Here is a 16,018-nt window from a genome sequence, read left to right as displayed (position 1 = left end):
TTTGGTTACTGTAGCCTTGTAGTATAGTTTGAAGTCAGGTAGCGTGATGCCTCCAGCTTTGTTCTTTTTACTTAGGATTGTCTTGGCTATGTGGGTTCTTTATTGGTTCCATATGAACTTTAAAGTAGTTTTTTCCAATTCTGTGAAGAAAGTCATTGGTAGCTTGATGGGGATGGCATTGAATCTATAAATTACCTTGGGCAGTATGGCCATTTTCACGATATTGATTCTTCCTATCCATGAGCATGGAATGTTCTTCCATTTGTTTGTGTCCTCTTTTATTTCATTGAGCAGTGGTTTGTAGGTCCTTCACATCCCCTGTAAGTTGGATTCCTAGGTATTTTATTCTCTTTGAAGCAATTGTGAATGGGAGTTCACTTGTGATTTGGCCCTCTGTTTGTCTGTTATTGGTGTATAGGAATGCTTGTGATTTTTGCACACTGATTTTGTACCCTGAGACTTTGCTGAAGTTGCTTATCAGCTTAAGGAGATTTTGGGCTGAGATGATGGGGTTTTCTAAATATACAATCATGTCATCTGCAAACAGGGACAATTTGACTTCCTCTTTTCCTAATTGAATAACCTTTATTTCTTTCTCTTGCCTGATTGCCCTAGCCAGAACTTCCAACACTAGTGGAATAGGAGTGGTTAGAGAGGGCATCCCTGTCTTGTGCCAGTTTTCAAAGGAAGCACTTCCAGTTTTTGCCCATTCAGTATAATATTGGCTGTGGGTTTGTCATAAATAGCTCTTATTATTTTGAGATACCTCCCATCAATACCTAGTTTATTGCGAGTTTTTAGCGTGAAGGGCTGTTGAATTTTGTCAAAGGCCTTTTCTGCATCTATTGAGATAATCATGTGGTTTTTGTCTTTGTTTTTGTTTATGTGATGGATCACGTTTATGAATTTGCATATGTTGAATCAGCCTTGCATCCCAGGGATGACGCCAACTTGATCTTGATGGATAAGCTTTTGATGTGCTTCTGGATTCAGTTTACCAGTATTTAATGAGGATTTTTGTATAGATGTTCATCAGGGATATTGGTCTAAAATTCTCTTTTTTTGTTGTGTCTCTGCCAGGCTTTGGTATCAGGATGATGCTGGCCACATAAAACGAGTTAGGAAGGATTCCTTCTTTTTCTGTTGATTGGAATAGTTTCAGAAGGAATGGTACCAGCTCTTCTTTGCACCTCTGGTAGAATTCAACTGTGAATCCGTCTGGTCCTGGGCTTTTTTTGGCTGGTAGGCTATTGATTATTGCCTCAATTTCAGAGCCTGTTGTTGGTCTATTCAGGGATTCAACGTCTTCCTGGTTTAGTCTTGGGAGGGTGTACATTTCCAGGATTTATCCATTTCTTCTAGATTTTCTAGTTTACTTGCATAGAGGTGTTTATAGTATTCTCTGATGGTAGTTTGTATTTCTGTGGGATTGGTGGTGATATCGCTTTTATCATTTTTTATTGCATCTATTTGATTCCTCTCTTTTCTTCTTTATTAGTCTTGCTAGTGGTCTATCAATTTTCTTGATCTTTTCAAAAAACCAGCTCCTGGATTCATTGATTTTTTGAAGGGTTTTTTGTGTCTCCATCTCGTTCAGTTCTGCTCTGATCTTAGTTATTTCTTGCCTTCTGCTAGCTTTTGAATTTGTTTGCTCTTGTTTCTCTAGTTCTTTTAATTGTGATACTAGGGTGTCAATTTTAGATCTTTCCTGCTTTCTCTTGTGGGCATTTAGTGCTATAAATTTCCCTCTACACACTGCTTTAAATATGTCCCAGAGATTCTGGTACATTGTGTCTTTGTTCTCATAGGTTTCAAAGAAAATCTTTATTTCTGCCTTCATTTCATTATGTACCCCGTAGTCATTCAGGAGCAGATTGTTTAGTTTCCATGTAGTTGTGTGGTTTTGAGTGAGTTTCTTAATCCTGAGTTCTAATTTGATTGCACTGTGGTCTGAGAGACAGTTTGTTGTGATTTCTGTTCTTTTGCATTTGCTGAGGAGTGCTTTATTTCCAACTATGTGGTCACTTTTGGAATAAGTGTGATATGGTGCTGAGAAGAATGTATATTCTGTTGATTTGGAGTGGAGAGTTCTGTAGATGTCTATTAGGTCTGCTTGGTGCAGAGCTGAGTTCAGGTCCTGGATATCCTTCTTAATCTTCTGTCTCATTGATCTGTCTAATATCGATAGTGGGGTGTTAAAATCTCCCATTATTATTGTGTGGGAGTCTAAGTCTCTTTGTAGGTCTCTCAGGACTTGCTTTATGAATCTGCATGCTCCTGTATTGGGTGCATATATATTTAGGATAGTTAGCTCTTCTTGTTGAATTGATCCCTTTACCATTATGTAACGGCCTTCTTTGTCTCTTTTGATTTTTGTTGGTTTAAAGTTTGTTTTATCAGAGACTAGGATTGCAACCTGTGCATTTTTTTGCTTTCCATTTGCTTGGTGGATCATCCTCCATGCCTTTATTTTGAGCTTATGTATATCTCTGCGTGTGAGATGGGTCTCCTGAATACAGCACACTGATGGCTCTTGACTCTATTCAATTTGCTAGTCTGTGTCTTTTAATTGGAGCATTTAGCCCGTTTACTTTTAAGGTTAACATTGTTATGTGTGAATTTGATCCTATCATTATGATGTTAGCTGGATGTTTTGCCTGTTAGTTGATGCAGTTTCTTCCTAGCATGGATGGTCTTTACAATTTGGTATGTTTTTGCAGTGGCGGGTACTGATTGTTCCTTTCCATGTTTAGTGCTTCCTTCAGGAGCTCCTGTAAGGCAGGCCTGGTGGTGACAAAATCTCTAAGCATTTGCTTGTCTGTAAAGGATATTATTTCTCCTTCACTTATGAAGCTTAATTTGGCTGGATATGAAATTCTAGGTTGAAAATTCTTTTCTTTGAGAATGTTGAATATTGGCCCCCACTCTCTTCTGACTTGTAGAGTTTCTGCCGAGAGATCTGCTGTTAGTCTGATGGGCTTCCCTTTGTGGGTAACCCGACCTTTCTCTCTGACTGCCCTTAGCATTTTTTTCTTCATTTCAACCTTGGTGAATCTGACAATTATGTGTCTTGGGGTTGCTCTTCTTGAGGAGTGTCTTTGTGGTGTTTCTGTATTTCCTGAATTTGAATGTTGGCCTGCCTTGTTAGGTTGGGGAAGTTCTCCTGGATAATATCCTGCAGAGTGTTTTCCAACTTGGTTCCATTCTCCCCGTCACTTAGAGGTACACCAATTAAACGTAGATTTGGTCTTTACACATAGTCCCATATTTCTTGGAGGTTTTGTTCATTTCTTTTTTCTCTAAACTTCTCATCTTGCTTCATTTCATTCATTTGATCTTCAATCACTGGTACTCTTTCTTCCACTGAAGCTCATGCATGTGTCATGTAGTTCTTGTGCCATGGTTTTCAGCTCCATCAGGTCATTTAAGGTTTCCTCTACATTTTTTATTCTAGTTAGCCATTCGTCTAATCTTTTTTCAAGGTTTTAGCTTCCTTGTGATGGGTTTGAACATCCTCCTTTAGCTCGGAGAAGTTTGTTATTACCAACCTTCTGAAGCCTACTTCTGTCAGCTCATCAAAGTCATTCTCTCTCCAGCTTTGTTCCATTGCTGGTGAGGAGCTGTGATCCTTTGGAGGAAAAGAGGTGCTCTGGTTTTTAGAATTTTCAGCTTTTCTGCTCTGGTTTCTCCCCATCTTTGTGGTTTTATCTACCTTTGGTCTTTGATTATGGTGACCTACAGATTGGGTTTTGGTGTGGATGTCCTTTTTGTTGATGTTGATGCTATTCCTTTCTGTTTGTTAGCTTTCCTTCTAACAGTCAGGTCCCTCAGCTGCAGGTCTGTTGGAGTTTGCTGGAGGTCCACTCCAGACCCTGTTTACCTGGGTGTCACCAGCAGAGGCTGCAGAACAGCAAATATTGCAGAACAGCAAATATTGCTGCCTGATCCTTCCTCTGGAAGCTTCGTCTCAGAGGGGCACCCAGCTGTATGAGGTGTTAGTTGGCCCCTACTGAAAGTTGTCTCCCAGTTAGGCTACACGGGGGTCAGAGACCCACTTAAGGAGGCAGTCTGTCCATTCTCAGAGCTCAAACACCATGCTGGGAGAACCACTGTTCTCTTCAGAGCTGTCAGACAGGGACATTTAAGTCTGCAGAAGTTTCTGCTGCCTTTTGGTCAGGTATGCCCTGCCCCCCAGAGGTGGAGTCTACAGGGCCTCGTTGAGGTGAGGTGGGATCCACCCAGTTTGAGCTTCCCAGCTGCTTCATTTACCTACTCAAGCCTCAGCAATGGCAGATGCCCCTTCCATAGCCAGGCTGCTGCCTTGCAGTTCAATCTTGGACTGCTGTGCTAGCAGTGAGCAAGGTTCTGTGGGCATGGGACCTGCTGAGCCAGGTGTGGGATATAATCTCCTGGTGTGCTGTTTGTAAAGACAGTTGGAAAAGCACAGTATTTGGGTAGCAATGTCCCAATTTTCCAGGTATAGTCTGTTACAGCTTCCCTTGGCTAGGAAAGGGAAATCCCCTGACTCCTTGCACTTCCCGGGTGAGGCGATGCCCTGCCCTGCTTTGGCTCACCCTCCATGGGCTGCACCCACTGTCCAACCAGTCCCAATGAGATGAACCAGGTACCTCAGTTGGAAATGCAGAAAGCACCCATCTTCTGCATCAATTACAACTGGGAGCTGCAGACCAGAGCTGTTCCTATTCAGCTGTCTTGGAACAACTATCGAGATCTTTCACTTCTTTAGTTAATTCCTAGATATTTAGTTTTATGTGTGGCTATTATAAGTGGGGTAACTTTTTTATTTCTTTTTCAGATTGTTCGCTGTTGGCATATAGAAATGCTACTGATTTTGGTTATGTTGATTTTGTATCCTGCAACTGAATTTGTTCATTTTTAATAGGTTTCTTGTGTAATCTTTAGATTTTTCCAAATATAGGATCATACCATCCACAAACAAGGATGCTTTCACTTATTTTCTAATTTGGATGCCCTTTATATCTTTCTCTTGTCTGATTGCTCTAGCTAGGACTTCCAGTACTGTGTTGGATAACAGTGATATCAGTGGGCATCCTTGTCATGTTCCAGATCTTAGAGGAGAGGATTTCAGTTTTCCCCTATTAGGTATGATACTAGCTGTAGGTCTGTTGTATATGGCTTTTATTATGTTAACTTATACTCCTTCTATACTCAGTTTTTTGTGGGGTTTTATCATGAAGGAATGTTGAATTTTATCAAATCCTTTTTCAGCATCAATTGAAATAATCATATGGTTTTTATCCTTCATTCTGTTGATATATCACATTGACTGATTTGATATGTTGAACTGTCTTTGCGAAGCATTTGGTATGTCGAGCCATTCTTGCGTCCCAGGGATAAATCCCACTTGGTCATGATGAATGATCTTTCTAATGTATTGTTGAATTTGGTTTGCTATTACTTTGTTGAAAAAACTTGCATTAATATTTGTCAGAGATTCTGGCCTGTAGTTTCCTTATATTGATGTGTCTTTATCTGGTTTTGGTATTGGGGTAATACTGGCCTCATAGAATGAGTTTGGAAGTATTCCCTGCTCCTCTAGCTTTTTGAAATAGTTTGAGTAGGATTGATACTAGTTATTCCTTAAATGTTTTGTAGAATTCATCAGTGAAGCCATCGGGTCCTGGGCTTTTCTTTACTGGGAAAGTTTTTGTTATGGCTTTGATCTCACTCCTTGTTACTGGTTTGTCCAGGTTTTGGATTTCTTCCTGGTTCAATCTTGGTAGATTGTATGTGTTCAGAAATTTGTCCATTTGTTCTAGATTTTCTAATTTATTGGCATATAGTTGCTCATAGTAACTTCTAATGAACCTTTGAATTTCTGCTGTATTAGTTGTAATGTCTCCTTTTTCATTTCTGAGTTTATTTATTTGTGTCTTCTCTCTTTTTTTCTTAGTCTGACTCAAAGTTTGTCAATTTTGTTTAACTTTTCAAAATCCAACTTTTTGTTTCATTGATCTTTTGTATTTTTTCACTTCAATTTCATTAATTTCCACTCTGATCTTTATTATTTCTTTTCTTCTACTAATTTTGGGTTTGGTTTGTTCTTGCTCTTCTCATTGCTTAAGATGCATCATTAGGTTGTTTATTTGAAGCTTTTTTTCTGTTTTCTTGATGTAGGCACTTACAGCTATAAACATCTCTCTTAGTCCTGGTTTTGCTGTATGTCATAGGTTTTGGTATGTTGTATTTCCATTATCATTTGTTTCAAGAAAATTTTCAGTTTCCTTCTTTATTTCTTCATTGACCCACTGGTCATTCAGGAGCATATTGTTTAATTTCCATGTGTTTGCATAGTTTTCAAAATTTCTCTTGATATTAATCTCTAGTTTTCCATTGTGGTCAGAGAAAATGCTTGATATTATTTAAATTTTTTTGAATGTTTTAAGACTTGTTTTGTGACCTAACATATGGCCTATCCTTGAGAATGATGCCTGTGCTAAGAAAAAGAATGTGTAGTCTGAAGCCATTGGATGAAATGTTCTGTAAACATCTATTAGATCCATTTGGTCTGTAGTGCAGATTAAGTCTAATGTTTCTTTGTTGATTTTCTGTCTAGAAGGTCTGTCTAATGCTGAAAGTCGAGTGTCTCAAAGTCTCCAGCTATTATTGCATTGGGGTCTATCTCTCTTTTTAGCTCTAGTAACATGTGCTTTGTGTATCTGGGTGATCCAGTGTTGCGTATGTATATATTTAAAATTGTTATATCCTCTTGCTGAATTGACCCCTTTATCATTAGTGATCTTCTTTGTAGCTTCCTACAGTTTTTGTTTTGAAATCTATTTTGTCTGATGTAAGTATACTTTCTCCCGCTCTTTCCTGGTTTCCATTGGCGTGGAATGTCTTTTTCCATCCCTTTATTTTTAGTCTATATGTGTTTTTATAGGGAAAGTGTGTTTCTTGTGGGCAGCAGATCAATGGGTCTTGTTTTTTCATCCATTCAGCCAGTCTATGTCTTTTGATTAGAAAGTTTAGTCCATTTGCATTCAGTAACGTTATTGATAAGTAAGAACTTACTCCTTCCATTTTGTTAGTTGTTTTCTGATTATTTTATAGTCTTCTCTTCCTTCTTTCTTTCCTTTCTGTCTTCCTTTAGTGAAGGTGATTTTCTCTGGTGATATGATTTAGTTTCTTGCTTTTTATTTTTTTGTGTCTCCATTGTATGTTTTTTGGTTTGAGGTTACCATGAAGCTTACAAATACTATCTTATAACCCTTATTTTAACCTCATAACAACATAACACTGTTTGCATAAACAAGCAAAAAATTAAAAATAAGAACTCTATGCCATAACTTTGTTTCCCTGCTTTTTAACTTTTTGCTGTTTCTGTTTATATCTTGTACTATGATATGGAGTTAAAACCAGGTACTATGAGGGCTCGCCTGATTTTTGGTTCTTATGAAGGTGTTTTTTCTGTATAGATAGTTGTTAACTGGGTGTCCTTGCAGGGGGGATGATAGGTGGAGCCTTCTATTCCAACATCTTGCTGCTGCTGCTGCTGCAGCTCCTCCTCTTCCTCCTCCTCCTCCTCCTTCTTCTTCTGTTATTATTATTATTTCCCATTACCAATTAGGAAACTGAAGCAAAAAAGGGGTTAAACAATTTATCTGTGGTGGCACAGGTAGTAACCTTTAGAGCTGGGAGTCAAATCCAGGCATTTTGCCTCCAGTATTTGTGCTTTAAGAGCTCCATGGCTTCACTGCTTACATTCACAAACAATAGATTATTATTCCTTTAGGCTTGGGCTGAGGCCACTTTCACATTTACAGTGCCACAGGGATTGGGACAGGAAGAGAATGACATAGTTTCCACTGAAACCTTATGCTTGCTAATTTCCCACCTTTCCTCCCTTCTTGAACACATACCACGTCCTTGGGTTGGAGCCCCTTCTCCACTCACATTGGACATAGAATCACTTGTCCAATCAGGTGAAAAATGAAGGATGCCCTGGAATTAATTTGTGAAGGGGTGTGTGTGTGTGTGTGTGTGTGTGTGTGTGTGTGAGAGAGAGAGAGAGAGAGAGAGAGAGAGAGAGAGAGAAAGTGTGTGTGTGCATGGTGGGGAGTTCCAGGTAGACAGAACTGTGAATGTAAAGCCTCTATTTTTGAGTCCACAGAAAGCGTCTATTTCATGAGTATTATTCTACATAATACAGTGAACACATTGTGTCAACTCATTAATGCAAAGTCAAATTGGAAATTTTGTTTCTTTAAAAAAATATGAACTAATAAACTTTGCTAAACTCTTTTCTCTGCACCTATCAGAATTTGTAGGAGGCAAGTGCACACAGTCACTGTCATGTGACACTTCTCTTGTACAAGCTCCTCTTCGACTTTCTCTACAGGCACAAAATAAAATTTTCTTTTCTCCATAATATATGAAACTGGGAGTGTACTGGTGACATTTTGCAATATGGTATAACAACTGGTGAGTTTGGGAAGTAATGATGTAATTGAATTAGGCAAAACTGCTAAAATTTGTATTTTTTCCCATGGCGTTCTGCCAACATTTGATTTTCTGTAATTCTGCAGAAGTAATATGAAACAAAATTGGACTTTTTCATCAACTGGAGAAATTGAAACATGTTTATCTAGTTGTTGTGGCATGCAAGATATTTTTTCGAGGCTTCAAGTTAGAAGAGAGTCAGAAATTTTGATGCTTTTTTGAAATTCTTGAAAAAGCCCTCAAATGAAAGTGGTAAGTAAATGACCATTAAGAAATCGTGAAATGGTAGTTTCTAGAAAGTGAAGAATCTTGGTAAACCAAAGTTGTTCTTAATAACAGAGATTAGAGGCCACATGGCAATGATAGTAATAGAGCAACAAAAATACTGCTGCCCCAGACACTCTCCCGCAGCTTCAGAGAGGTGGACTGATCTGAGCACTGAGAACATTTAAGTGTGGGAAATGTTTTACTCCAGCTTTAACTTCTTAATACAAGCTCCAGTTCCATGTGTCCCACTCAGGTCAACTGCCAGCACCACCAAAGCCCTTAAAAGTTTACTTGTCTTAATGACTTCAATTGTCCCCTCCTCCTGGGCACCCATCATCCCTGACTCAAACCTGTAGACAAGCCAGACCATGTTCTGTCTCTTCAGAAAAGGAGCAGCCTGAACCATTCTACCCACTTCCAGCCTGGCTTCTAAATCTGGGGTCTCTTTGATAATACTCTCAGCCCAGTGGAGAGGAAAGCCTACTGGGGACAGCTAAAATTTGGCTTATCCTTCCTAGCACAGCCAGTCCAGAAGCCATGGGCCTGGAGATGGAATGGGTCCAAGTTCTCCCAAAGGCTTTTGTCTGAGAAACACTGGCTTAACTATGAAACAGCATTCTCTGCTGAGCTGAGAAATAGCTCCCCTGCCACCACCACCCAGGGAAGTCCATAGTAAGAACGCTTAGGAAATGGAAGAGGAACAGGTTAGAAGCCTGGGTGATTTTCAAGGGTGCTAAGTGGAAATCTTATATTTTTGTGATTACGAAAAAAGTTTCAGTCACATTCAAGTTCAGGTGTAGTCAGTGCCTAAATGTAGACATGAGGTCTTCAACTGGGATGCATGAAATTCTTGAAATTGTACATAAAGGTGTATGGTTGGGGGGTGTGTAAGCATGGGTGTAAGCGTGTGTGCATGTGTAAGCATTTTTTGAAAACAGAATCCGTATCCTCCATTGATTTCTCAAAGGAGTCTGCAACACCTCCTTCACCTCCACTGCCACCAAAGTTAAGAACCAGTGACTTAAAGGGATTGTAGACTTTTCTTCAGCTGGAAAGAATCTTGGATGGTATTTAGTTCATTTTTGCTCCCTTTAAAATTTTTCTGATAAAAAATTGAGTCTGATTAGAATGGGCTGTTTTATAAATGTTGAAGTCTTCTAGGCTTTTTCTCTTCTGAAACACCTTCCAGATGGGTCTTGGAACATGCCTTGTGATGACATCAAGTAGGGCTGTGGTGATGGATCTACCCGTGTAAATGCATCTACACATGGTCGTCTACCCGTGTGTGCCAGAAGGGCTGCTGAGGGGGTGGCAGGCACACTCCTGTCCTCTGGTTTATTTTCATGTGTTTTAACTTGGAGCACAAAGATAGGACTGTGGTTCAGAACTCTAAGCCCCTTCATTTCAAAGGGAACTAGTGAGATTCATCCTTATGAGAAGAACCTGGCAAGTCCCCACAAATGACTTCACTGTGATGATTTTCACGACCCAACTTTACCCTGAATATTACAAATTTATTTCTTTTGCTTTTATGCTTAAAGCAGCTCAACAATGCATAATTCAAGATGATTATGGCTTGCAAAACCCTGTTTTCTCAACACAAATACTTAAAAAAGAAATCAGCTTGATACTTGGCACCCTTCACTGCAGCTGGGTTCACTGCTCCCAAGTCAGGTGTTTCTATTCAGTGAATGGAAGTTATGTATTAAGAGCAGAATGAGAAAACCACAGAATTCCAAATCTCCACATAAGATTTCGCTGGGGCAAGATATAAAGCAGAATAGTCAGTTGATTCTTTCAACGTCTAAGTTAGAAGTGAGGCATTCTTATTAAGGCCTTTTATTAAGTAGAGTAGAAAATACTTGGCAACCATTGGCTGTAAGGGTGGAGGTGAGGGGAGAAGTTAAAGATGACTCCCAGGCTTCCGATTTGGTTATTGAGGCCCACGAATGGAAGAAACTTGGGGAGATATAAATGGGCCCCATTATGGATATGTTGCATTTGGATTCAGGTGGGTAATTTGGTGTGCAGTTCAATATGAGGGTCTGAAGGAATGAGTTGGGCTAGAGATAGAATTTGGGAGCTATCAGTAAACCTACAGCCTACATACCACTGGGAGTTAAAGAAGAGAGTTTCAAAAAGGAGAACAATGATGCCAAGTATCTCAGAGGAGTCAACTAGGAAAGAACAAACTGTTCCCTGGGTTAAACAATGAGGAAGTCATTGATGACCTTAGGACAAGCAGTTTCTGTGGATTTGAAGAGGCAGAAGCCAAGTCATATCTGATGAAGGACTGGATGGACAGCAAAGAAGTGGCAAAGCTGAATGGTGACCTCTCCAGAAGCCCAGATATAAAGAAGACAAATAGGAGTGATAGCTGAAGAAGGAATGTAGAATGGTGAGAGTTTTGCCTATTATTTTTTAGATTTAAAGAGACTTGAATATGATGAGAAGAAACCAGAAGGAGGGAGAAGTTGAAGAAACAGGAGAGAAAATGAATCTTTGATGGAACAAATTCCTGGATGGATATGGAGAAGAGTAAATTCAAGAGCACCGTGGTGACACATTTGTCCTCCAAAACACCCAGGAAGGAAAATAGAGATGCGGATAAGCTTGTGAGTGATAAGCTTCCCACTGAGGAAGCTCATCCCTGGTCATCTCAGTTTTATCAGTTAAAGAAAGTAGGGGTACTGAGGATAGGCTAGGGAGCATGAGAAGAACAGCAAAAGTTTGGACCTATCATGGAGAAGAGGGGAAAAGGGTAACTGACCAGGGACACAGATACAGATGGCTAGAAGCACTGGGGACCAAGATGAGACTGGAAATCCTAAATGTATGGTAGTAGCACCAGTCCACCGAGCTATGTGTATTTCTCTGACACTTGGCTACCAGTGGGTAGCATGGAAGAAGATGGATATGTTTGGGTTAATCCAGGGTTGGAGATTTATAAGACTGTTGTACCCAGTCCGTTTATTCCCCAAAGAAGTCCACCAGAGACTGCAGTCAAAGCCAAGCGGCAAGGATCTTTATTGCAGGTTCGAACCTGGACCCCCGACCGAGTGTCGAGCGAGAGCCCTGAGGAGGGTTAGGAACTGTCTTTTATAGTCAGCAGTAAACAAGTACAGAGTCATAAGGGTCTTTTTGAACGACGCAAGCTTGGGATTGGTTGATATTTGAACAGTGCGAGTTGGCTGTTCTTGATTGGTTCCCGCCATCTCCCGCCATCCGAGCTATTTCAGTTACTCTTCTGACATGTTTATGACCTCTGGCAGGGATTTTCCTAACCGGTTTGTCCCGGCTTCAGTTCTGGGAGCCAACTGTATTGTTCCTCCCACAAGACAGGTTAATAGAAGGGGGTAAAAGAGATAAGGAAGCTGGGTTTTCTGGGTAGAAAGTAGTTGAAGTGATAAGAATGGGACCTGGGCAGGAGAAGGAAGAAATGAAACAGGAACGGATGATACAAAACAGAAGTCTAGGTTAAAATGAAGTATACAAGTTGCTGAAGAGCTTACGAAGATCAAAGAACAGGTATAATCAGAGTCGGGATGAAAAGTTCTAGAAAGACAGGATAGTATGGTCAGAGAATTCCTGGAATAAAATGTTGTGGGTTTTCTTCCAAAACATTTTACCACTATTTTCATTTTACGCTGTAAGTTTGAAAAATGCATTACAAGGTCATCTGTGGGGAAAAGAAAAAGATCAGCCTGTTACTGTGTCTATATAGAAAGAAGTAGACATAAGAGACTCCATTTTGTTCTGTATTTGAGATGCTGTTAATCTGTGACCCTACCCCCAACCTTGTCCTTGCAAGAGACATGTGCTGCGGTGACTCAAGGTTTAATGGATTTTGGGCTGTGCAGGATGTGTCTTTGTTAAACAAGTGCCTGAAGGCAGCTTGCTGGTTAAAAGTCATCACCATTCCCTTAATTTCAACTACCCAGGGACACGTACATGGCCAAAGGTCACAGGGACCTCTGCCTAGGAAAGCTAGGTATTGTCCAAGGTTTCTCCCCATGTGATAGGCTGAAACAATGCTGCTAAAAGGTTTATGGAGATGTTTGCATATGCATCTCAAGGCACAGCATTCTCCTTTAAACTTATTCATGTCACAGAGATTTTTGTTCATATGTCTTACTGCTGATTTCCTCCCTACAATGATCCTATTGTCCTGCCACTCCCTTATCTTTAAGATGGTAAAGATAATTATCAATAAATACTAAGGGAACTCAGAGACCGGTGCTGGCGTGGGTCCTCTGTAAGCTGAGCGCCGGTCCCCTGGGCCCACTTTTTCTTTCTCTATACTTTGTCTCTGTGTCTCATTTCTTTTCTCAAGTCTCTCATTCCACCTAACAAGAAACACCCACAGGTGTGGAGGGGCAGGCCACTCCTTCAGTCATCTCCAGGCATTGTGGAATGGAGTGGCCAACCTCCTTCAGAGCAACATGCCCAAGTCTTATTCTATCTACTGCAATACATAGCTCTCCCACAACTCTCCATCTGTGAGAAAGGCCCACTTCAGTGGTAGGAAACACAAAGAGAATGTGAAAGACTACTACCAGAAATGGATGGAAGAACAGGTTCAGAACCTGATTGCCTAAACAATGGTTGCATTTCAACGAGGAAAGATACTTCCTACTCTATTCTCTGCTCTCCTCTGCAGGGGCAATGATACCACCTCCCCCCAGCCTTCCAGGTCCTCTTTGCCCAAGTATAATGCCAGCACCCCATATGGGAGCCCTCCCATGATGCCAGTGATGGGCCTCTTTTTCATGGGATGATGCCAGTGGGACTTGCTCCTGGAATGAAGCCACCCATGGGAGGCCACATGTCAATGATGAGGCCTCCTGCCTGTCCCATGATGGTGCCTGCTTGGCCTAGAATGACTTGACCAGATGGTTAAGGATAGTGCAGAGGCCTTGTATATCAGGTTTATATTACTTGTTCTACTTCACTAGGAGACCATGGTGCTGTGACTCTGGGTGTTTTCTTAACAGCATGATAAGGAAGACTTTCTTTTCTTATCAAAGAGAGAATAGTTTTGGAGGGGAGAAGTGGGACCAAAAAAAGTAGTTTTTATTTGTATTGTGAAATGTGAAAATAAAATTGTTAACTCTTTTCATAAAAAAGAAACTACAACAACCAAAAAAACCCCAAAGTGTATTACAAGTGAAAGTATATATGTTTGGTAACTTAAATTTATTATTTTGTATTATCTGTGCCTTTGGCTCTCTTCCATATGATAATCCCATTCTCTTTTCATTGAACGAGGAAAATGCAGATCAGGTCTTAAGAGTACCATATTTCTAATGCTTTCATTATTTTATATGTACAGTGATACAATTATCATTTTAAATAAAAGCTCTTGAGAAAGAAGCTAGTGTTTTCGATTTCAGCTGTTTCAGCAGCTGCCGTAAAGATAAGCAAGTTTTCAATACACCTGCTACCTCTGACTTTGTCCTTTCCCCTAAATTTAAGTTGATTATAGGAAAAATGTAACCTATAAAGCTGGAGGACAGATCACATCAATAGAACCCGCATGACAAGTGACTAATGGTAACAAAGTGGACCCATGGGATGATAGGGAAAGTTAGGGAGGTTGTGCACACCTTCATGACCTAGATTGGAAGCTGAGCCTGAAACCTAGTTAGATACATATGGGTTAGATGTGCATTGCCCATAAATGAAGTACTGGTCACTTCCATTCTATCTAAGGCTGCTTCAGCTGCACTTTTGGAAGAGATGTTAAGAATTAAATGTGTGCATAATTTGAACATAATTTGGTAGAAAAATAAATATTTTATTTGTTATGCCTCATTTTGCTAAAATAAGTGTTTAGCAAGTGTGGAGGTTAGGTGAAAATGCAAATGGAATTATAGGTAATGGATTACAGTCCCATTTGTGGAGAATTAAGACTCCCATTTGTGGAGATTAAGATAATTAAGGATTAAGAAATTTTATTAGTTAGTAGGACTAGGCTGCATCTCAAGAATTCTGTTCACTTGTGTTACAATGGACAGAATAAAGATGGATGTTATTCTGTCTCCCACAGTGTAGGGAGAAAATAGCAGAAGAAGAAACCAGCCAGGCGTGGTAGCTCACCCCTGTAATCCCAGCACTTTGGGAAGCCAAAGTGGGCAGATCACCTGAGGTCAGGAGTTCAAGACCAGCCAGACCAACATGGTGAAACCTTGTATCTACTAAAATACAATATACTAAATTACGAATATACTAAATATACTATTTAGTATATACCAATATACTAAAATACTAAAATTAGCTGGGTGTGGTGGTGGGCACCTGTTGTCCCAGCTACCTGGGGGGCTGAGGCAGGAGAATCGCTTGAACCCAGGAGGCAGAGGTTGCAGTGAGCCGAGATTGGGCCACTGCACTCCAGCTTGAGTGACAGAACAAGACTCTGTCTCAAAAAAAAAAAAAAAAAAAAAAAAAAAAAGCAAAACATTTATCATTGGGTTTGCTATCATTGGCTAGCTCAAAGCAGCTAGCAAGAAGATTCTTGTCCCTCAGCCAAGCATATTCCTACAAGGTTAAGAGTAGGGATGGTGCCTTGTCAATAGGAAGTGCTTAGGTAAATTACAGGTCTGTTCTCACCTTCTTTCCTTTGATGGAGAGTGTTGCTGGTTGCCACATCTCATGACTTTAACATCATCTAATTCCCATGCCCATGCTCATCAAACCATCTGTTAGTGGTAATTTGCCTTTCTATATAGATTTTTGTAAAAAGAAAAAAAAGAAAGGAAGAAAAGGAAGGGAAAGTGTGGGGGTGGGGGGGGGCAATTCCTTGGCATGCTGCCATGAACACTCCTGTTTGCTTATCAATTTTGTCTGTCCTTGTAACTAACAGAATAACATTGTAGTTTATTTACCAGTTTCTTGTGAGATGACTAATTAGGGTGAGTTGCTGCTCCCTGATTCTGATGAAGTTGGGAAGGGAAATATAAATTTCTTTACCTTTAAAGAAGATGAGCAGGCCTGGATTTTATAGTAGCACTGCCATTAGAGAAGCCCCATATGAACTACTGCCAATCTCTGTCTTAGACATTTTTTCTTTCTTTCTTTTTTTTTTTTGAGATGGAGTCTTGCTCTGTTGCCCAGGCTGGAGTGCAGTGGCATGATCTTGACTCACTGCAACCTCCACCTCCCAGGTTCACGCAACTCTCCTGCCTCTGCCTCCTGAGTAGCTGGGATTAGAAGTGCCCGCCACCATGCCCAGCTAATTTCTGTATTTTTAGTAGAGACCGGGTTTCAC

The 16,018-nt window shown here is 40.3% G+C and overlaps 1 pseudogene; it reads left to right on the top strand.

Moving 5' to 3' along the window:
* The first annotated feature begins 13,193 nt into the window (after positions 1 to 13,193).
* LOC112427409 (U1 small nuclear ribonucleoprotein C-like) lies at positions 13,194 to 13,651 on the top strand (annotated as a pseudogene).
* Positions 13,652 to 16,018: the final 2,367 nt, after the last annotated feature.

The sequence above is a fragment of the Macaca nemestrina genome, chromosome 14, assembly GCF_043159975.1.
Source record: "Macaca nemestrina isolate mMacNem1 chromosome 14, mMacNem.hap1, whole genome shotgun sequence".
NCBI lineage: Eukaryota > Metazoa > Chordata > Mammalia > Primates > Cercopithecidae > Macaca > Macaca nemestrina.
This window is presented reverse-complemented; position numbering and strand designations above follow the sequence as displayed.